The following is a 23,738-nucleotide window of genomic DNA, read 5'->3' as shown; positions in this document are numbered from 1 at the left end:
GTTCGGGTTCATACGAACCCGAACTCTCGGCCATGATTCCCGCTGTCTGCCCGCTCCGTGGAGAGGGTGGATACAGCGGGAATACCGCCTGGAAAACTGGGATACAGCCATAGCCATAGGCTGTATCCCAGTTTTCCAGGCTGTCCTCCCGCTGTATCCACCCGCTGCACGGAGCGGGCAGACAGCGGGAATCTGATACCGAGAGTTCAGGTTCATACAAACCCGAACCTCGGCAGGTTCGGACCATCCCTGACTGGTATCATCCCACAGCATTCACAATCTACTGAGTTTCAGGAATATATATACCGTACTTTCCGGCATTTAAGACGACCCTAGACTTTTAAAAAGATTTTCAGGGGTTCGCCTTATACGCCAGTAAATGTTAACCCCTGCCTGACCACAGCAGGGTTTGCTAGCTGGAGCCCTGCTGCGGTCAGGTAGGGGTTAACTAAAGTTGGAAAAAAAAAACAACAATCAACTCACCTGTGACCCATTTCCGTCAGCTGCACGTCCCCCATCCCGTTCCTGGCGCAGGCAGTGTGATGCTCTCCGGGCAGCCGAACGTCTCATCAGAGAAACTTAGAGACGTTCGGCTGTTGGGAGAGCTTCGGGAGAATGGCAGAGGCTTTGAGGACTTCCAGCAGCCTCTGCCATTCTCGTCTCCGAGCTTCTCCGATGAGACGCTCAGCTGCCAGGAGAGCTTCGGGGACCTCTGGCGCAGGCAGTGTGCATCACACTGCCTGCGCCAGGAACGCGACGGGGACTCGCTGACGCCAGGAACGGGTCACAGGTAAGTTGAATCGTTTGTTTTTTTACAAGGGTCGCAGCATACCGAGGGGATGTGGCTGTTTTTGAGCCCCCAACTTCTGAGAAGATTTTTCGGGGTTAAAAAGTAGTCTTATATGCTGGAAAATATGGTAGATTTTTTCCCCTCATTTATAATACACCAACTTATTCCACACCACTGTACAGAGATTGTCATCACTTTAGGCCCTTCTTTTACATGGGCCAATTATCCCATGAAACACCTGCTTGTTGGCTGATTTCGTCTTTTGTGCAGTGATAAAACGGATTGTTAAAGGGGTTGTTTGGGATTTTTCAATAAACTAGCATTGCATTGGCCTCTGTGGGGGCTGTATGTTTTACATACACTTCTATTTTTTATTTAGAGCGCTTATTTTGTTCTCATGCTCAGTCACATGACCACTCTGCTTGTGTTTTCTTTACTTCCTGTGATGTCACGTTTCCTTTCTGTTTCCTTTTCCTGTCAGTGAGGGAACAGTGAGTCATCAGGTGGGTGGGGTTATGCATTTATTTAGCCCCACCCCTGTAGGAGGAGCTAACATCAGTAAGGGCCTCATGACATAAAGGAGACCAGGAGCTGATAGTCATGTTATGGAGGGCACAGAGGTTAGCCATGTTGTGGGGGGCACAGAGGCTAGCCATGTTATCGGGGGCAGAAAGGTTAGCCATGTTGTGATTAGCACAGAGGTTAGCCATGTTGTGGGGGGCAGAGAGGTTAGTCATGTTGTAGGGGGCAGAGAGGTTAGCCATGTTGTGGGGGGCAGAGAGGTTAGCCTTGTCGTGGGGGGCACAGAGGTTAGCCATGTTGTGGGGGGCACAGAGGTTAGCCATGTTGTGGGGGGCACACAGGTTAGCCATGCTGTGGGGGGCTCAGAGGTTAGCCATGTTATTTGAGGCAGAGAGGTTAGCCATGTTGTGGTGGGCACAGAAGTTAGCCATGTTGTGGATGGCACAGAGGTTAGCCATGTTGTGGTGGGCACAGAAGTTAGCCATGTTGTGGGGGGCACAGAGGTTAGCCATGTTGTGGGGGGCACAGAAGTTAGCCATGTTGTGGGGGGCACAGAAGTTAGCCTTGTCGTGGGGGGCACAGAGGTTAGCCATGTTGTGGGGGGCACAGAGGTTAGCCATGTTGTGGGGGGCACACAGGTTAGCAATGTTATTTGGGGCAGAGAGGTTAGCCATGTTGTGGGGGGCACAGAAGTTAGCCATGTTGTGGGGGGCACAGAAGTTAGCCATGTTGTGGGGGGCACAGAGGTTATCCATGTTGTGGGGGGCACAGAGGTTATCCATGTTGTGGGGGGCACATACGTTAGCCATGTTGCTTTGTAGTGTTGGGGTCCTGGGATAACAGCTGCATGTATGTCCCCTAATGTTTGCATGGATTATATCACACACTTCAAAACATTGTGAGCTCTATTGAGGATAGTGACTACAATCTCTGTACAGCACTGCAGAATAGGTTGGAGCTATATAAACAAAGAAACTTGTGCAGAGGAACAGGGAAACAGTCGCCCAAGGCAACCAGTCAGATTCTAGTTTTCAGTTTTAGAGGCCTTTTTAAAAATGAAAAAAGAAAAAATCTAATTGGTTGCTATGGGCAACTGCTCCCCTGCACGGGCTTTGTTAAATCTCCCCCTTTATTGTTATTACTGTACAGTGTTAGGGCAGTGCTGCTGCTGTAATATGGAGAGAAGACATGACACTTCACCTCATGTCACTCACCATTCTATCTATTTCTTGCTGAGGTAAACTTGTAACACAATCCTGGCACATTGAAACCTTCCCTACCTGTAGGATGGCTACTGTAGTACATATGTAATACAGGACTACAACTCCTATCATGTACATGTGTGCTGGGCTTTGTAGTCCTACAACAGATAAAAGATTCACAAAACTAGTTTATTTGATAATATAAGTTATTGGCAGCCACTGAGCCAGCGTGATGGCACATGTCTCTATGTAAATGGGAGATGTGCAGCCGATAACAGTGAATGTTAATGGCCACATGAATAATACAGTGATCGCTTGTAAGGTTCGGCTGCACAATGACCGCCTTGTAAATGTACTGCAAGCGAGCACTGATCCTGCTGATCGCCAGTCATTTGCAGCCACAGGTGGCCGAAGATCGATGGATGTAAAAAGGACCCTAAGGGCCCTATTCCACCGGACGATTAACGTTCAGATTATCGTTAAATCGTTCGAATCTGAACGATAATCGTTCGGTTGAAATGCAGTTAACGATTAACGACCGAACGAGAAATCGTTGATCGCTTTATAAAGACCTGGACCTATTTTTATCGTTGCTCGTTCGCAAAACGTTCGCAAATCATTCGCATTGAATAAGACATCGTTCGGTCGTTCGCAATAGATACGAACGCAATAGCGAATAAATAGCGAAGAGAAACGATCGCAATTACGATCATAAGTAGCGATTATCGTTCCATGGAAATGACTGAACGTTTTCAGGTCTTTCACAATAGCGGTCGTTTGAGATCGTTAATCGTTAACGATTATGCAAACGATAATCGTCCGGTGGAATAGGGCCCTTACTGTCCTCTAGGCTCACAATGTAATGCCCCTATTCCACGAGGCTTTTGAAGGAGCAAACGAGCGCTATTAGCGCTCGTTTGCTCCTCGTTCCCCGCTCGCTGCCGACGCTATTCAACGCGGCGTCAGCGAGCGGGTGAGTGCGGGAGGGGCGGCGGGGAGCTGCTGGGGGGGCTGCCCGGGGGATCGCTGATCGTCCGGGCAGCCCATAGGATATAGCAGCGTCTGCTGCCGACGCTCCTATTCAACAGAGCGATGGCAGCAGATCGCTGCTATATCAGTCGCTTGTTTTTCAACATGTTGAAAAACAAGCGACTGCAACGATCAGCCGACATGAACGATGTCGGCTGATCGTTGCACTCTATTCCACGGGACGAATATCGTTCGTAGCGGTCGATATCGGCTGAATACGAACGATATTACTCCTCTAAACGACCCGTGGAATAGGGGCTTTAATCAGTATGTTTATGGGGTGTCTAAGAAAACTATAGTACCCAGAGGAAACCCATTAATGGGAACAACCCAAGACATCCAAAACTCCATACATGGCTACATAGCTATAGATGCAGTGAGACTAGCTTTACCTTTATTGTAGTTATACAGGGCTGTAATTACCTTTAAAAAAAAGGGCTTTTTATGGTCACTATAAAGTGTCATAGAGGTGTGGCCAGGGCACTGAAGCACACAAAAGTGCTCCAGCCACATCTCTATGGCACTTATGGCAATTTCTTTAGGTGAGAACCAATGCCGGATTAACACTGGTGGGGGCCCCGGGCGACAATTTGGTTGCGCCCCCCCCAAATAAACAATACGGCAATCTACCCAGAGGCCTGCTTACAGTAGGGGACCTAACACCTACCCCTCCTCGCTCCTGGCTGTACGTGTGTGTGATGGTCACTAGAAGCTGCAGTGCAGAGGAAGATATACCCTATAGAGATCACTATGGGGAGGAGGGGGGCACTGGGAGGAGAGGACAGAGCAGAGCACACACAGCACAGAGCAGGCAGCACGAGGTCTCTGGGCCCTGAGCCGCCTTTTGACCTCATCAGGCTGCCGTACAGTGAGTCCCTCTCCTCTCTGACCCGACAAAGGGGGAAGGAGGAATGGAGAATGTGCAGCATATAGTTGGATGCTGCATGTCCTCCATTCCTTTATTCACCTCACCTGTATAAGGAGTTCAGGGAATTCCTTCTTGATGTCATCCTACGCACACAGCTTCTCCCCACTCTCTTCTATTGCTCTGAACCTGCTTCAGGACGGGTTGGGGCTGGTGGAGGCCCGCTGATAGTGGAGGCCTCTGGGAACGTTCCCCGGGTGCCCTCCCTTTAATCCTCCCCTGGTGAGAACATTCTCGTACAACAGCAATGAAGTTATGAAACGTCTGACTGCATACACAACCATGTAGCCATGTATGCATGTCTTTTCCCATGATGGGATGTCTTTTCTAGCTGCCAGATTCCCTTTTATCTACTGAGCCACCAAGTAGCCATATGCAATATATACTATGATGTGTTTGTTTGGACATCATCATATTTTTGCACTCCTTTTGTACTCCTTTAAGGCCGATCAGTAAACAAGCGTCAATCTGGTAGGTCAGCGCCTGTTTACTGGGCCTATAACACGGCCTGATGATCGTTGTCAGGGCAGTTTCTAGGTCATTTTGGCAACAGGGCGAATCTTGATAAAAGCGCCCCCCCTCACCTCACTCAGGAAAGGGGGCTTTTATTAAGATTCAGGTTATTAGAAAGAAGCAGTGTGTGTATTGCGGCATAAATTGGTGTTGCACCCCTGCCAAATAATGTTCCACTAAATACAAAATCATTATACAGGGACTCACAGGTGACGTCTTCTTTGATCTGACGGGTCCCTTTTCCTCTCCATGCGGCCCCGGCCTCCATGACGGGCTCTTGCAGCTACAATTCATCTCTTTAGGACCTGCCAGACAAACATCTCAGGCTCCGCACTTCCAGCAACTTCCTTCCCCTTTTCCCACTTCTAAGGTCCCAAACTGTATGCTGGGAAAGCTGGTGACCTCCAGTATACACTGACATACAGGATGCTGGGAGAGCTGGGTGACCTCCATTATACACTGACATACAGAATGCTGGGAGAGCTGAGTGACCTCCATTATACACTGACATACAGGATACTGGGAAAGCTGTGTGACCTCCATTACACTGACATACAGGATAATGGGAGAGCTGTGTGACCTCCATTATACTGACATACAGGATGCTGGGAAAGCTGTGTGACCTCCATTACACTGACATACAGGATGCTGGGAAAGCTGTATGACCTCCAGTATACACTGACATACAGGATGCTGGGAAAGCTGTATGACCTCCAGTACACACTGACATACAGGATGCTGGGAAAGCTGTATGACCTCCATTATACACAGACATACAGGATGCTGGGAAAGCTGTATGACCTCCATTACACTGACATACAGGATGCTGGGAAAGCTGTTTGACCTCCATTACACTGACATACAGGATGCTGGGAGAGCTGGGTGACCTCCAGTATACACTGACATACAGGATGCTGGGAAAGCTGTATGACCTCTAGTATACACTGACATACAGGATGCTGGGAAAGCTGTATGACCTCCATTATACACTGACATACAGGATGCTGGGAAAGCTGTATGACCTCCATTACACTGACATACAGGATGCTGGGAAAGCTGTTTGACCTCCATTACACTGACATACAGGATGCTGGGAGAGCTGGGTGACCTCCAGTATACACTGACATACAGGATGCTGGAAGCTAGGTGACCTCCATTACCCTGACATACGGGATGCTGGGAAAGCTGTATGACCTTAATTATACTGACATACAGGATGCTGGGAAAGCTGTATAACCTCCATTATACACTGACATACAGGATGCTGGGAATGCTGTATGACCTCCATTATACACTGACATACAGGATGCTGGGTGAGCTGGGTGACCTCCAGTATACACTAACATACAGGATGCTGGGAAAGCTGTTTGACCTCCAGTATACACTGACATACAGGATGCTGGGAAAGCTGTATGACCTCAATTATACACTGACATACAGGATGCTGGGAAAGCTGTATGACCTCCATTATACACTGACATACAGGATGCTGGGAAAGCTGTATGACCTCTATTACACTGACATACAGGATGCTGGGAGAGCTGTATGACCTCCAGTATACACTGACATACAGGATGCTGGGAGAGCTGGGTGACCTCCATTACACTGACATACAGGATGCTGGGAAAGCTGTGTGACCTCCATTACACTGACATACAGGATGCTGGGAAAGCTGTTTGACCTCCAGTATACACTGACATACAGGATGCTGGAAAAGCTGTATGACCTCCATTATACTGACATACAGGATGCTGGGAATGCTGCGTGACCTCCATTACACTGACATACAGCATACTAGGAGAGCTGGGTGACCTCCATTACACTGACATACAGGATACTGGGAAAGCTGGGTGACCTCCACTACACTGACATACAGAATGCTGGGAGACCTCTATTACTTTGACATTCAGGATACTGGGAGAGCTGGGTGACCTCTATTACACTGACATACAGGATACTGGGAAAGCTGTGTGACCTCCATTACACTGACATACAGGATAATGGGAGAGCTGTGTGACCTCCATTATACTGACATACAGGATGCTGGGAAAGCTGTGTGACCTCCATTACACTGACATACAGGATGCTGGGAAAGCTGTATGACCTCCAGTATACACTGACATACAGGATGCTGGGAAAGCTGTATGACCTCCAGTACACACTGACATACAGGATGCTGGGAAAGCTGTATGACCTCCATTATACACAGACATACAGGATGCTGGGAAAGCTGTATGACCTCCATTACACTGACATACAGGATGCTGGGAAAGCTGTTTGACCTCCATTACACTGACATACAGGATGCTGGGAGAGCTGGGTGACCTCCAGTATACACTGACATACAGGATGCTGGGAAAGCTGTATGACCTCTAGTATACACTGACATACAGGATGCTGGGAAAGCTGTATGACCTCCATTATACACTGACATACAGGATGCTGGGAAAGCTGTATGACCTCCATTACACTGACATACAGGATGCTGGGAAAGCTGTTTGACCTCCATTACACTGACATACAGGATGCTGGGAGAGCTGGGTGACCTCCAGTATACACTGACATACAGGATGCTGGAAGCTAGGTGACCTCCATTACCCTGACATACGGGATGCTGGGAAAGCTGTATGACCTTAATTATACTGACATACAGGATGCTGGGAAAGCTGTATGACCTCCATTATACACTGACATACAGGATGCTGGGAATGCTGTATGACCTCCATTATACACTGACATACAGGATGCTGGGAGAGCTGGGTGACCTCCATTATACAGTGACATACAGGATGCTGGGAAAGCTGTATGACCTCCATTACACTGACATACAGGATGCTGGGAAATCTGTATGACCTCTATTACACTGACATACAGGATGCTGGGAAAGCTGTTTGACCTCCAGTATACACTAACATACAGGATGCTGGGAAAGCTGTTTGACCTCCAGTATACACTGACATACAGGATGCTGGGAAAGCTGTATGACCTCAATTATACACTGACATACAGGATGCTGGGAAAGCTGTATGACCTCCATTATACACTGACATACAGGATGCTGGGAAAGCTGTATGACCTCTATTACACTGACATACAGGATGCTGGGAGAGCTGGGTGACCTCCATTACACTGACATACAGGATGCTGGGAAAGCTGTGTGACCTCCATTACACTGACATACAGGATGCTGGGAAAGCTGTTTGACCTCCAGTATACACTGACATACAGGATGCTGGAAAAGCTGTATGACCTCCATTTTACTGACATACAGGATGCTGGGAATGCTGTGTGACCTCCATTACACTGACATACAGGATGCTGGGAAAGCTGTATGACCTCCATTACACTGACATACAGGATGCTGGAAGCTGCGTGACCTCCATTACACTGACATACAGCATACTAGGAGAGCTGGGTGACCTCCATTACACTGACATACAGGATACTGGGAAAGCTGGGTGACCTCCACTACACTGACATACAGAATGCTGGGAGACCTCTATTACTTTGACATTCAGGATACTGGGAGAGCTGGGTGACCTCTATTACACTGACATACAGGATACTGGGAAAGCTGGGTGACCTCCATTACACTGACATACAGGATACTGGGAAAGCTGGGTGACCTCCATTACACTGACATACAGAATGCTGGGAGACCTCTATTACATTGACATACAGGATACTGGGAGAGCTGGGTGACCTAAACTTTGTCGCCGGGGGCGGGGCTTATCGTGGGGCGGGGCTTATCGCGAGGGCGGCGGGATTATCGGGACATATCGGGGCTCCCTCTGTGCAGGATTCTCCCCACCAGATACTCACCTGTCACCCTGCAGCCTCCAGCTCCTCTTCTTGGTATGTCCGTCCTCTTCTGGCTTCCGGTGCAGGCAGCCTCCTGTCATACAGAGGCCGCCTGCACAGGAAGCCTCTCTGTCTCTGCCCCGGCTGCTGTTTCCTTTAGCAGTGTGTGCGTACGGACAGCTAAAGGTCTCTCTGGCCAGAGGATCTGGAACTTAGATTCCAGATCCTCGGGCCAGTCCTGAGGATGCGGGGGCTGCGGGCCGGGTACTGTCGGATGACACAGGGCGCCCCCTAGCTGTGGGCGCCCCGTGCGGTGGCCCGGCTCGCCCGCCCCTAGAAACGGCCCTGATCGTTGTCATCAGCTGACCGATGTCTTTATCTCGGCCGATTATCGCTCTGTGTAATAGGGCCCTTAGTGAAAACTGGATTAACCAAAGTAAACTCACCTTAGCATAAGGGGAATAAAATATCATAAGAAACTTGTTTGGTCAGCACTTCCACTAAAAATGTCCTTTTATTGTCAAAGCATTAAAATCCAAAGTGTGACCATCCAAGCAAGGAAGAATTGCACATATCTTATGCGTTTCTGGTTAGCAGCGCTTAGTCATAGACATCATGGATATCATGTTATATTATGTTGTATACATTACATTATATATAGTAGTATATATTAGTAGTATATATTACATTGTGATGTCACTGTGCAAGGATAATCAGCTTAGTAGAGATGAGCGAACGTAGAGCACGCTGAGGTTCATCTGAACCCGAACATGCAGCATTTGATTACTGGTGGCTGAAGAAGTTGGATGCAGTACATCGCAAGATAAATGTTCGCAGTTCGAATTTGTTCAAAAATGATTGCTATAACCATTCCGATCATCGACCACATTGTTCGTGATCGGTCAACCCAAACAATTAGCGTCATGTTCATATGCACATTTACAAACATGTTCGCTCATCTCTTCTGGGGAAGTCCGTGAAAACATGTATACAGTCTATGGCTTGGGCTATGTACCCACAATGTATGAACAACGGCCATTGTTTCACTGAAAACTGCATTGATTTCATTGCACAATGGCCGAAAATAATTGACATGTGACACACAACACACAACCGTACCAAAAAACTGCTGTTCTTCAATACATTGTGTGAACAACGACCACTGTTTCCATTGACTTCTATGCAACACATTTTTCTATGACAAGAACGTCCGCTGTTTTAATTGCAAACCACGGCCATACTTGTCATAAAAAATATGTTGTGTGAACACAGTAATGATGCAAACAATGGTGTCACTGTACAAGGAATTATGCAAAACATGATGTCACAATACAGGCATAGTGCACACAGTAATGTTAAAGTACAGGCATAGTGCACACAGTGATGTTATAGTACAGGCATAGTGCACACAGTGATGTTATAGTACAGGCATAGTGCACACAGTGATGTTATAGTACAGGCATAGTGCATACAGTAATGTTTGTTACGGCCGCGGCGGCGTCCCGCGTTCCGGGCCGCCGCCGCGACCGCTACCTGCCCTATGCAGCAGCCGGTGTCCATAGTCGGGGACCCGGCGCTGCTGTCACCTCGGCCCCGGGGGGCGCCTCACCTCTCCACGCTCCTGTCTCCCGCTGTGCCGGCCGGCGCGCGCGTCCCCGCCTCCTCGGGCGCGCGCGCGCCGGCTGTCTCAGATTTAAAGGGGCAGTGCGCTCCTAATTGGTAGTTGCACCCAATCACTCCCCTATAAATCCCAGCATGCCCTGTCCTTAGTGTTGGAGCCTCTACATGCTTCCCATAGCGTTTGGCCCAGCCCCCTGTTGTTCCTGAGTCCTATCTGTTACCTGGTCCCAGTCCCTGTTCCTGAGTCCTATCCGTTACCCGGTCCCTAGTCCCTGTTCCTGGTTCCTGGTTCCCTGTCACTCCATCTGTTCCTGCGTTCAGCCTGTCACGTGCGCTCTCACCTGCAGACCTTTGCCAGTGCCATCTCCTGCCTACTGCTCCTGCCACGCCTCGCCTGCCGTCACCAGCAACCAAGCCAGGGGTAGCGACCTGGGGGTCGCCTGCCGCAGCAAGTCCATCCCGCCTTGCGGCGGGCTCTGGTGAAAACCAGCGGCCCCTTAGACCCCGCTCCCTGGTGAGGTTTGTGCCATCGCTGGTGCCGGTCCAGTGGATCCACTACTCCGGGCGTTACAATGTTATAGTACAGGCATAGTGCACACAGTGATGTTATAGTACAGGCATAGTGCACACAGTGATGTTATAGTACAGGCATAGTGCACACAGTGATGTTATAGTACAGGCATAGTGCATACAGTAATGTTATAGTACAGGCATAGTGCACACAGTGATGTTATAGTACAGGCATAGTGCACACAGTGATGTTATAGTACAGGCATAGTGCACACAGTGATGTTATAGTACAGGCATAGTGCATACAGTAATGTTATAGTACAGGCATAGTGTACACAGTAATGTTATAGTACAGGCATAGTGTACACAGTAATGTTATAGTACAGCCAGGGCCGTTTTAATACATTGGTGGGCCCAGTGCACAGCCCTCAAGAGTGGGCCCCCCTTACATTTCTGCACATTGTATAATGTACTGAATTTGCCCCCACACTGTATCAAGAGCCCCAATACATACAGTAGTTACCTTATAACACTATTTCCACCATTCAGTGATTACATATTACATAAAAACTGCACTAAACAAAACAGAAAGATATCACCAATGATACCATTACATAATACCGCCACATCATGACCCCTATCAGTACAAGCCTATAACAGAGTGAAGTTACATCCAGTGACTCACCGGGGGCTTCTTCTCCGATCAGAGTCTGTCACCTTTTCTTTTTCTCTCCATCCAGCCTGGGCCACCTTGAAGTCTTCTCCTGGCTGTGAATCTTCTCTCCAGAATCTGCCAGACAAATATTTTAGGCTCCAACACATACAGTAGTTAGGTCCCTTGTACCCCTATACAGTAGTTACACCCCTCTGTACTCCTACATAGTTACACCCCTCTGTGCCTCCATAGTTTTAAGGTGTCCCTGTAGTATATAGACCCTCATGTGCTCCTCCAGTTATATACAGCCCTCCTGTGCGCTCCCCCATTAGTATATAGCCCCCCTGTGCACTCTCCCCAGTAGTATATAGCCCCCCTGTGCTCTCCCACAATAGTATATAGCCCCCCTGTGCTCTCCCCCAATAGTATATAGCCCCCCTATGCTCTCCCACAATAGTATATAGCCCCCCTGTGCTCTCCCACAATAGTATATAGCCCCCCTGTGCTCTCCCACAATAGTATATAGCCCCCTGTGCTCTCCCACAATAGTATATAGCCCCCTGTGCTCTCCCACAATAGTATATAGCCCCCCTGTGCTCCCCCTCAATAGTATATAGCCCCCCTGTGCTCTCCCCAATAGTAAATAGCCCCCCTGTGCTCTCCATAATATATAGCCCCCTGTGCTCTCCCCCATAGTATATAGACCCCTGTGCTCCCCAATAGTATATAGCTCCCCTGTGCTCCCCAATAGTATATAGCCCCCTGTGCTCCCCAATAGTATATAGCTAACCTGTGCTCCCCAATAGTATATAACCCCCTGTGCTCCCCCATAGTATATAGCCCCCTGTGCTCCCCCATAGTATATAGCCCCCTGTGCTCCCCAGTAGTATATAGCCCCCTGTGCTCCCCATAGTATATAGCTCCCCTGTGCTCCCCCATAGTATATAGCTCCCCTGTGCTCCCCCATAGTATATAGCCCCCTGTGCTCCCCCATAGTATATAGCTCCCCTGTGCTCCCCCATAGTATATAGCTCCCCTGTGCTCCCCCATAATATATAGCTCCCCTGTGCTCCCCCATAGTATATAGCCCCCTGTGCTCCCCCATAGTATATAGCTCCCCTGTGCTCCCCCATAGTATATAGCTCCCCTGTGCTCCCCCATAGTATATAGCTCCCTGTGCTTCCCAATAGTATATAGCTCCCCTGTGCTCCCCAATAGTATATAGCTCCCCTGTGCTCCCCCATAGTATATAGCCCCCTGTGCTCCCCCATAGTATATAGCTCCCCTGTGCTCCCCCATAGTATATAGCCCCCTGTGCTCCCCCATAGTATATAGCCCCCTGTGCTCCCCAATAGTATATAGCCCCCGTTCTCCCCCATAGTATATAGCCCCCCTGTGCTCCCCAATAGTATATAGCCCCCGTTCTCCCCCATAGTATATAGCCCCCTGTTCTCCCCCATAGTATATAGCCCCCTGTGCTCCCCAATAGTATATAGCCCCCTGTGCTCCCCCATAGTAAATAGCCCCCTGTGCCCCCCCATAGTATATAGCCCCCTGTGCTCCCCAATAGTATATAGCTGCTATATAACATTGAAAAAAACAAACACTGTTACTCACCTGGGTCCACGCGTTCCTCTTCTCTTCCCTCTTGTGGCCGCACTTCCTGCGGTCACAAGAGGCTGCACTCACCTTACCCTCGCGCCGACGCTCCAGTGACGTCGGGCGCTAGAGGGAGAGTGCGGCCTCTTGTGACCGCAGGAAGTGCGGCCACAAGTGTGACTGACAGGGAGGGAGCCAATGGCTCTCTCTCTGTCAGTGTCGCTGCTGCTGCAGCGCTGAAGCGCCGCAGCAGCAGTGGACGGGGGCAGCGGTGGACGGGGGGGCCCTGCAGGGGGCGCCATGGAGGGGTAAGTAGATTACCCATCCATGGCGCTCCCCCCTGACAGGCTGGTGGCCGGAGCCCTGTGCGACCGCATTGGTCGCACATAGCAACGGCCGGCCTGCTTGGGGGGGGCCCCTTTAACCAGTGGGCCCGGTGCACGTGCACCATGTGCCCTCTGGTTAAAGCGGCCCTGAGTACAGCCATATTGCACACAGTAATGCTATAGTACAGCCATAGTGCACACAGTGATGTTATAGTAAAGGCATAGTTCACACAGTAATGTTATAGTACAGCCATAGTGCACACAGTAATGTTACAGTGCCGGAACAAGGAGTTTTGGTGCCTTAGGCAGAGAGGCAGAAATATATAGACCTCCTGTGTACTCCCCCAGTAGTATATAGACCACCTGTGCCCCCCCCCCAGTAATATATAGATCCCTGTGTTCTACCCCAGTAGTATATAGACCCATGTGTGCTCCCTAGGTTGCATATAGACCCCTGTGTGCTGCCCCAGTAGTGTATAGACCCCCGTGTGATGCCCTAGTAGTATATATGCCCCCTGTGTGCTGCCCCTAGTTGTATATATATGTCCCCTGTGTGCTCCTCCAGTTATATATAGGTCTCCTGTGTGCTCTCCCAGTTGTATATATGTTCTTTTGTGTGCTGCCCCAGTAGTAAATAGACCCCTGTGTGCTGCTCCCAGTAGTATATATGTCCCCTGTGTTCTGCCCCCAGTTGTATATATGTCCTCTGTGAGCTGCCCCAGTTGTATATAGACCCCTGTGTGCTCCCCCAGTAGTATATACCCCTTGCATACTGTCCCCAGTAGTATATAGACCCCCTGTATGCTCCCCCAGTAATATATACACCCTTTGTGTGCTGCACCCAGTAGTATATAGACCCTTCTGTGCTCCCCCAGTAGTATATAGACCACTGTGTGCTCCCCAGTAATATATAGACCCCCTGTGTGCTTCCCCAGTACTATATAGACCCCCTGTGTGCTCAACCAGTAGTATATAGACCCCTGTGTGCTCCCCGATTTATATATAGACCCCTTTTTGCTGCCCCCAGTTGTATATATGTCCCCTGTGTGCTGCCCCAGTAGTATATAGACCCCTTTGTGCTCCCCCAGTAGTATATAGCCCCCTATGTGCTACCCCCAGTAGTATATAGATCCCTGTGTGCTGTCCCCAGTTGTATATATGTCTCCTGTGTGCTGCCCCCAGTTGTATATATGTCTCCTATGTGCTGCCCCCAGTTGTATATATGTCCCCTGTGTGCTGCTCCCAGTTGTATATATGTCCCCTGTGTGCTCAGCCTCCAATATAGCAGGCACCTGCCATCCTCTGAAATAAATAAACAAAAAGAAAAACACTCATACTCACCTCTGTCCGGGTGTCTCCTCTTCTTTGTACTCTTGTGGCCACAGAGCGCTATAGTTACAGTGCAGGGGAGCGGGTGGACGGTGGGCGGTGATGCCGGCCCTGCAGGGGGCAGCATGGATGGGTAAGCAGATTAATGCCTTACCCATCCAGATTTCGTCCCCCGGTCATTTGGCGCCCTTCGACTACCCCTGCTTACTATTTGTCCCGGCCCTGCCAAGTAACCATATAGTTCTATAGCAAAACTTGTAGTGGGGCCCTATATAATTGTAATAATGGGAACTATAGACACATGACTCTCACCCCGAGCACTGGAGAAAATACAGGTTTTGTCACAACGAGAGGGTGTTTTTCCATATATTTATTATAAAGTGGCGTATTTCCATAATCAGAGGTTGATTATGCAGATTGTGTTTGTGAATTCTCTCACTGCTACATTTGCATAGACAGTAGTGTTTTGCTAATATTTTAAATTAGGGGTGTCATAGAATTAGTACTCAATGGAGTAGGCAGTACTTTCACTTCAACCTGATTGGGGGGGGGGTGTGCACCTTCTTAGCAATTGGAATGTAATTCATTACAGTGAGGGGAGAAGGAGGTAATTATGTAATTGGAGATGGAGTGTTTTCACATAATTTCATCAGACAAAAATAAGCAACTAATCAAATGCTGAAATTCCAGTAGGTTATTTGTAGACTAGACTCCTAAGCGCCCGCCGCCCTGCAACCTGCTGCTCCCCTTCATATAGAACAATTCTGTTGATCATTTATTTCCGAAAATTTTGGGGTAATTTCTTCTCTTTTTTACTACTTTTACTACTTTTTTTTTTTTTTTTTTTGCAGAAATCGATAGTGACAAGTTATTTCAAGAAACTTTGTAAAAGGTTTGATTAAGCAAAAGAGTCTCCTTCTGTACTCAAACACCTGATTTGCAGCCCCCCCCCCCCCTCCCGATGGCCGAAGGCCTTTCATATGTTAAGACTTTGTCCCCAGCCAGAATGATATCCATAAAATGTATTATATGTTGGTGACAGAAGAAGCTATTTACATCATCACAAAGTAGGCCTCTATAAATAATATAATTAGTATAAATAGAATATTAGTACACCATAACAGCTTATAGGTGGAGGCCTATTTGAAGGGTGTCCACGTATTCAGACCCACACCAATAGAATTGCTCTGCAAATCCAGACACATCATGCAATAGACTAGATATCTTCCGTATTAGGCAAGTCCCAAAGCCATGGATATAGCTGTTTTTGTTGATACTCCCATGTTCTTAAAGGGGATATTCATAAAATTGTTATAGTGAATGGTGGGGGTTCTAACAGTTGGACCACTACAGATCAGCTGTTATCTCCCATATCTCTCTTTGGGATAAGCCCTTTAAGTCCATCTCATGGAAGAGGCTTTATACTGTACACTGTACAAAATAATAAAGTTATTTTATCGGTCTGATTTTCAATTTTATTTTAAATATAATAGTAAATTATTTACCATTACCTGCAGTGGAACATTTACTCTCAGTAGTTGTAAATGTTACCACCATGAATATTCAGTACACTAAATTGATGACATTTCAACTTGCAGCAATTCATGAACTTCATGGCCTCCTCTTTGACACTTTGCACAGGAGAATAAAAGCATTTTTCTACATTATGGAAGCACAGATGGATCACTTACATTGTTCTGTGCAGCTGATCCAGAGATATCCTTCTTCTCTCCATTATGTGCATGAGCCCAGTAGTCCTCAATATTCATGGGAAGTAGAAAACTCCGCCCACCAGCTGCTGATTGGCAGTTATCTATCCATGCTGTGTATAGACAGTAAACTGTCAATCAGCAGCTGGAGTGCGGGGGGAGGGGTGAGGCAAGAATCCTATTCTCCTGCATATTAGGAGAACAGTTAAACAGAATGATATAAGTAATACACCGATCTGTTCAACATTTCTGTCACTAGTTTATGCTACCCTAATTTTTTTTTTTTTTTATAACTGTAATTTTTATTGCAAAGATTTTTCAAAAATTTTTTGCACAAACAGAACAAAGAATTACAGGGCATGTACAGGATAATGTGAGAAACAGCAATATGATAAGGTACCAGCAATAAGTATAAACATATCAGGCACAAGTAGGTAGAAATAGTGGCAGCACCTAGTTCTTCTGTGACCATAGCGGCACAGCATAGTTCTACAAGGATAATCAGAAAACATAGATAATACAGCAGCTGTCGTCTGATGATATCTACCTGTTACTTATGGCTCAGACAAAAAGTGGAACCAAACTACAGCCCCATAACAAAACCTTTTGACAAACAGACAACACGGACAAACTAAGACAGGACTCAACACCAAGGAGATAGGAAAAAGGGGGGAGGGAAGGGAGGGGAGGTGGGAGGGACAGGGAAACTAGGGTCTACTGCCAGAAGAGGCAATCATATCAAAGGAATCCCAAAGGATCCATATAGACTCAAATTTATCAATGGCATTATTAAGGGAAGCAGTAAGCTTTTCTAGGGAACGCAACTCCCGGATTCTGGTGAGCAAACAAGGCCGGGAAGGAGGGGATGTTTGCTTCCAGGCACGAGCAATTAAGGACTTGGCCGCTGTCAGGATAGTGAGTAACAACTTCGCCTGCTTTTTCCGGAGGGTCTTTGGGAACAAGTTCAACAGACAGATTCCAGGGTCCCTAGCAATGGTAGCACCCAAGACTGTCGAGGCCAGTCTGCAAACCTCTACCCAAAATGGGCGGATAAGGGGGCAATCCCAAAATATATGGAGGAGCGACCCCACACTACCTGAACACCTCCAACATTGTGAGGGGATAGCATTATTTAGTTTATGGAGGAGCTCAGGCGTATGGTACCAGTGCATTAACAGCTTATAGTGGGATTCCTTATATGTGGTGCAGATGGAGGATCTTGCCGCCCTGTCCCATATCACATCCCAACACTCTGGGGGGAGCTGCCTGCCCAATACCGCCTCCCACTTATCCATATAGTGATGTCTAGCCTGGGAGCCATCAGAGGGTGAGTTAATAATTCGATAGATATCTGATATCAACCCTGATGTAGAAACGCCACCTCTCACTAATTGTTCAAAGGCAGTTGGTTTCGAGACTGTGAGGGATCCCAGGCGAGACAGCATAAAATGGCGGATCTGTAAATAGGTATATTGCTCTGAGGGCGGTAGCTCAAATCTGTCCACAATCCTGTGGAAGGGGAGAAGGGTGCGTGTAAGTGGGTCTACCATGTCGGCGAACTGAAACAGTTTTTTGGAGCCCCATAGTCTAACTATATGAGATTGTAAACCAGGCTGAAAGTCAGGATAGAGAAGGAAGGAATTTAAAGGGGACGTTTTGGAATAGAGTTTAAATTTGGAGGAGCAGATAGACCAGATGTGCAAAGTAAAGTTAATGGGGCCAAGGAGGTTTAAATGGGAGAAGGAAGGCGGAGAGGGGTGCCAGAGAAAGGAGTTGGGATGGAAAGGTGCTAGCCATATTTTTTCAATCTCAGCCCATTTCTTATAGGCTAGGTACTTGGACCATGCAGTAATTTGTCGCAGATGAGTGGCATAATAGTAATGTAGGATATTAGGTACTGCGAGGCCTCCCTGAGTCTTACTACTCATCATAACCGAAGCGGGAATACGATGCCGCTTTGCCGCCCAAATAAATTTGAAAATATCCCGCTGTAGGGTTTTTATCTCGGATAGTGGTATACGCACCGGGAGAGTTTCAAAGAAGTAAAGTAACTTCGGGAGGATCGTCATCTTGACCGAAGCCACTCTACCCAGGAGGGAGATGAAATGGGAGTTCCATTTGGCCAGAAGGGCCCTAAGTTCTTTAAAAAGAGCAGGATAGTTGGTCGCGTATAGTGAAGAGTATGTAGGAGTAAGCCGGATGCCCAGATACTTAATAGAGGACTCAGACCACTTGAATCGGAAGACAGATTGAAGGTGTGTTATCGTGGAGCTAGGGAGGTTGAGGGGCATGATTTCAGATTTAGAGGTATTTACTTTATACCCAGAAAGTACTCCAAATTGGGAGAGCAAGGCCCTGAGTGCCGGTAGGGTCGTATGAGGGGACGACAAGGTGAGGAGGACGTCATCTGCAAAAAGCATGATTTTGGACTCCTTGCCTCGGACTGATACACCACGGATGTCTGGGCAATTCCGGATGGCCGCCGCCAGGGGTTCGATACAAAGGACGAACAAAAGAGGAGAAAGCGGACAGCCCTGGCGGGTGCCATTCCGAATTGGAAAGGTCCCAGACATCATATGTGGGAATTTGATAGCAGCAGTAGGTCGTGTGTATAAGGCCTCAATCGCAGTCAGAAAGGGTCCCCGAAAACCACAGCATCGGAGGGTCTCAAACATGAATGGCCACCCTAGGCGGTCAAACGCTTTCTCAGCATCTAAACTAAGTATCAGGGCCCTCTCCGACTGCTGATTAACTGCATCGATAACATCAATTGCACGTCGAGTGTTATCCCCCCCCTGTCGTCCAGGCACAAAACCCACTTGATCGGCATTGATAAGTGATGGCAGCCAATAACCTAGGCGGGTGGCAAGTAGCTTAGTAAAAATTTTAAAGTCTGAATTTAGGAGGGAAATAGGCCTGTAATTGGCACATTCTAAAGGGTCCTTACCGGGCTTGGGGATAAGTGTAATGTAGGAGTGGGACAGTGTTGTGGGAATAGGGGAACCTTGCATAAAAGAGTTAAAGAGGGACAGGAGTCGAGAGGATAACTCAGAGGAAAAGGTTTTGTAGTAGAGGTATGTGAATCCATCTGGCCCCGGTGCTCGTCCCGACGGGAGGGACTTCAGTACTTCTGATAGCTCCTCCTCCGTAATAGGTGCATTTAGGGTTTCCAAGGCATCTGCAGACAAAGTCGGCAAGTTGCAGGCAGACAGGAACTCCCCAATACGCCGAGAGCGAGCATCTGGGCCAGAGGGTAGAGTAGAAGGTAGTGAGTATAGGTCAGTGTAGTACTGCAGAAAAATGGAGGATATATCAGCAGGGTTATAGTGGAGTCGCCCACCAGGGTCCCTTAGGACCTGAGGAGACTGGGCCAACGCCCTATCATTGAGCATATTTGCCAGTAGCGTATGTGCTTTGTTGCCCTTCTCATAGAATCGCTGCTTAGAATAAACAAGCAGCTTTTCAACTTTAGATAGTGATAGGTCTTTTAAGCGGGCTCTCGCAGCTACAAGTTTCCTCAATGTCCGAAGGGAGGGGGACTGAGCAAGGGAGCGTTCTAGGGTTTGAATGTCACATTTGGCAGCGTGCATGGCCAATTGGGCGTCTTTTTTCTGTCGTGAACTGAGGGCTATACAGTGCCCTCTGATAACAGCCTTATGGGCTTCCCATAAAGTCGATTCAGAGGTAACTGTCCCGCTGTTCTCTAAAAAATAAGTGGAAAGGCATGCTTTGATTGAATCACGGGAAAGTGGGTATTTTAGCAAGCTCTCATTCAAGCGCCAGTGACACTGGCGGGTGGGGGATTTAAGACTTTTAAAGCACACCAACACCGGGCCATGGTCCGACCACGAAATCGGGTCAATAGAAGCGCTTTCAAGGAGGCGTACAGTAGGAACATTACCAAAGAAGTAGTCAATTCTAGAGTGCACGCGGTGTGGGTGTGAATAGAATGTGTATTCCCTCTCCGTAGGGTGGTCAATACGCCAGAGATCAAATAAATGATGTTTGCGGATAAGCTTACGGAATTCAGCAGACAGTCTGGCCTGGTCTACAGGCACTGGACGACCCGAAACCGAGTGTCTATCCAACTTCTCAGAGAAGGACAAGTTGAAATCGCCTCCTAGTATTCTGGGGGCCGGGGGGTATTTTGCGAGTTTATTGAGCACCCTACGGAGGAAGGGGATTTGACATTTGTTGGGGGCATAAACATTACAAAATATAAGAGGCTTTCCGTGCAGTTGACCTTCCACTATTACAAAGCGACCTCCCGGGTCTAAAAAGGAGGAGGAGACTTGGATGGGAAATGAGCGGGAAAAGAGAATCGCTACTCCAGCTCGCTTAGAGCCACTAGATGCGGCAACGGCTGTGGGGAAGGCATGCCTAGCAAAGGCAAACGTAGCAGCTCCATCAAAGTGAGTTTCCTGAAGGAATGCCACATCAGCCTTCGCATGTTGCATTTCCCGCAGAGCTAGTCTACGTTTCACATTAGAATTAAGGCCTTTCACATTTAATGTCACACACTTAGCCATATGGGTAGCATGATGAAAAGACCAAGCAAATGTGATGGCTTACCCACACAGAGAATACCTTATGGCTGACAAGTCCTGGCCGGGTCATGTCCAGTATTGCAATCTCCGCGGCAGAGACCCTAGAAAGGAAGGGAAGGGGACAAAAGGGGGGAGAAGGATCGACAAGGACAACAAAGACACAAGACAAACAAAACAGGAACCCCGTAGGGTTCAAAGCACTCGGCTCAGGTCCTGGGTACATAATGCCAGGAAGTGGGGAAGAACAAAAAAAGTAATGGAAACTCGGTGTGGAACACCGTAGAAAACACAACCAAAAGGTTGAGCAACAGTATCCCCTTAGGGGGGGGGAAGGAATCACCAACAAAAGATACATAGTGATGTACAACTTCAGGTAGAGAACTCAGGCCATCCAGCTATGAAGGAACTTTACAATTCTAAAATAAGCCATGTGAAAAAGAAAAGGAGAAAAACAGGGCCTCTCGGCAGCAGAGTGAGAGGACCATCAGGGGGCTACAGAGAGCACAGCGGGTCGTTGTAGAGGTCTCATGGAACCCTAGTCAGGTCTGCTTCTGGGACGGGTCCAGGCTCTCCAGAGCGAGGACGTCTCCTCTTCTGACGTGCAGACTGCCACACCGGTGGAGGGGGAGGAGGTGGAGGTGCAACAGTCCAATCTGAGATCTTGGGAACAGGAATGTCCAGAAGATCACAGAATTTCTGAAGGTCTGCGAGGTTACGGAGAACAGCGGATCTGCCATCTCTACGGGCAGATAGGGCAAATGGAAAGTTCCACCGATACGTAGCGTCATAGTCCCGCAGAGTAGTTAGGAGTGGACGGAGGAGGCGGCGTTTCTGCAACGTTATCCACGACAAATCGGGGTAGAGTTGTAATGTTGCACCATCAAAGTCCAACTCGCGGAGGGAGCGCGCTTTTGCCATAATTGCCTCCTTGATGGCATAGTCATGTAGGCAACAGATAACATCTCTTGGTGACCCATTGGTAGGCTTAGGTCTCAGAGCTCGGTGCGCCCTGTCAAATTTTATTTTGTGACTGGGTGGCTCACCTAATATGGTGTTAAACAGGCCTTCAAGAGTGTCCATCAAATCGGTGTCTTGTGTAGCTTCGGGGAGGCCCCGTATGCGGATGTTGTTGCGCCTGCCCCTGTTATCCAGGTCCTCAATATGGCGTTGCATGTCATCGAGTGCAAGAGCCTGGGTGGAAACAGTGGAGCACAAGGCGCCGATGTAGTCCCTGGTGGAGTCATGGTCATTTTCAAGGGTATCAACTCTCAGGGATATATGCTGTATATCTTTCCGGACCTCCGCAATTTCCACCCTACAGGCTTCCTTTACCTCAGAAATGAGGGACTTAAAGTCCTGCTTAGTAGGGAGTTGAGATAGTATGTCATGCATCTCCCCCTGAGACCTGGACCCCACCACCGAAGTCTCGGATTCAGAGTCAGTGTGAGGCCAATCAGCCTCCTTATGTGAGGCAGATCGGGTATGTGGCTCAGATGACTTAGATGCTATTGCCTGTCCTCCTCGCTTCACCCTGTCCCCTTTTTGAGATTTAGTAGGGGCAGCCATCATGTACTGAGATATGCGCTGCTGGCCCTTTAAAACGGCAAGGTCTTTGAGCAGGGTCCCAGGTACGGAGAGAGGGTGGGGAGATATCGAGGGATCGGGGTCCCTACAGATCTCCAACGTGTCAGGGATAGTACCTGTGGTGGCAGGGGAAGGCCCAGGAGGAACGCCGGCGGAGCTGTGTCGCAATAGAGGCATGCGGTATAGGCCGCAAGATGGCGGCGCCTCACTCCCTCTCCCGGCCTCACTCGTGGCTCCGTCTGAGCTGTGGCGGCGGCCGCTGTACCGCGTCGGTCTCCGAGAGCGGCGGAGACGGGATATGCCCAGGGCCCGGTTCGATGGACCTCCCGGACCTCTGGGGCCAAGAAGATCCCGTCGCCACGTGTCACGAGGCCTGGGGCGCAGCACCACCGCCGGACGTGTGATGTCCGGGGGGATCACCGGGGGGCCGGGGTTCGTCTCAGGGCACTCACAGGATGGTCCGGGGGTCCCCCTGATCTTCCTCTCCATGCACGGAGGTAAGTCGCTGCTGTGGGTGCAAGGTTTGGCTGCGGATGTAGCTGGATGGCCGGGAGCTCCTCTTCTATGCTGCCGCTCTCATCGGCGGTTCGCCACGCCCCCCCATGCTACCCTAATTTTAAGGCGGCATAAACCTAGTGACAGATTCCCTTTAGGCTGGGTTCACACTACGTATATTTCAGTCAGTATTGTGGTCCTCATATTGCAACCAAAACCAGGAGTGGATTGAAAACACAGAAAGGCTCTGTTCACACAATGTTGAAATTGAGTGGATGGCCGCCATATAACGGTAAATAACTGCCATTATTTCAATATAACGGCCGTTGTTTTAAAATAACAGCAAATATTTGCCATTAAATGACGGTCATCCACTCAATTTCAACATTGTGTGAACAGAGCCTTTCTGTGTTTTCATCCACTCCTGGTTTTGGTTGCAATATGAGGACCACAATACTGACTGAAATATACGTAGTGTGAACCCAGCCTAATTAAGATGTATTTAGATAAGGTTGAAGAAATTTTTTGTGACTGGAAATCAATTCCATTAGTCTGAATGAGGTTATACTGGTGACAAGCGGA

The 23,738-nt window shown here is 48.5% G+C and overlaps 1 protein-coding gene across 3 annotated transcripts in view; it reads left to right on the top strand.

Moving 5' to 3' along the window:
* Positions 1 to 23,738, top strand: part of EPHA6 (EPH receptor A6) — a 714,887-nt gene that overhangs the window by 513,500 nt on the left and 177,649 nt on the right. The window lies entirely within an intron of this gene.

Source organism: Dendropsophus ebraccatus, chromosome 11 (genome assembly GCF_027789765.1).
Source record: "Dendropsophus ebraccatus isolate aDenEbr1 chromosome 11, aDenEbr1.pat, whole genome shotgun sequence".
In the NCBI taxonomy this organism is placed as follows: domain Eukaryota; kingdom Metazoa; phylum Chordata; class Amphibia; order Anura; family Hylidae; genus Dendropsophus; species Dendropsophus ebraccatus.
Note: the sequence above shows the minus strand (reverse complement) of the source record. Positions and strands in the feature narration are given on the sequence as shown.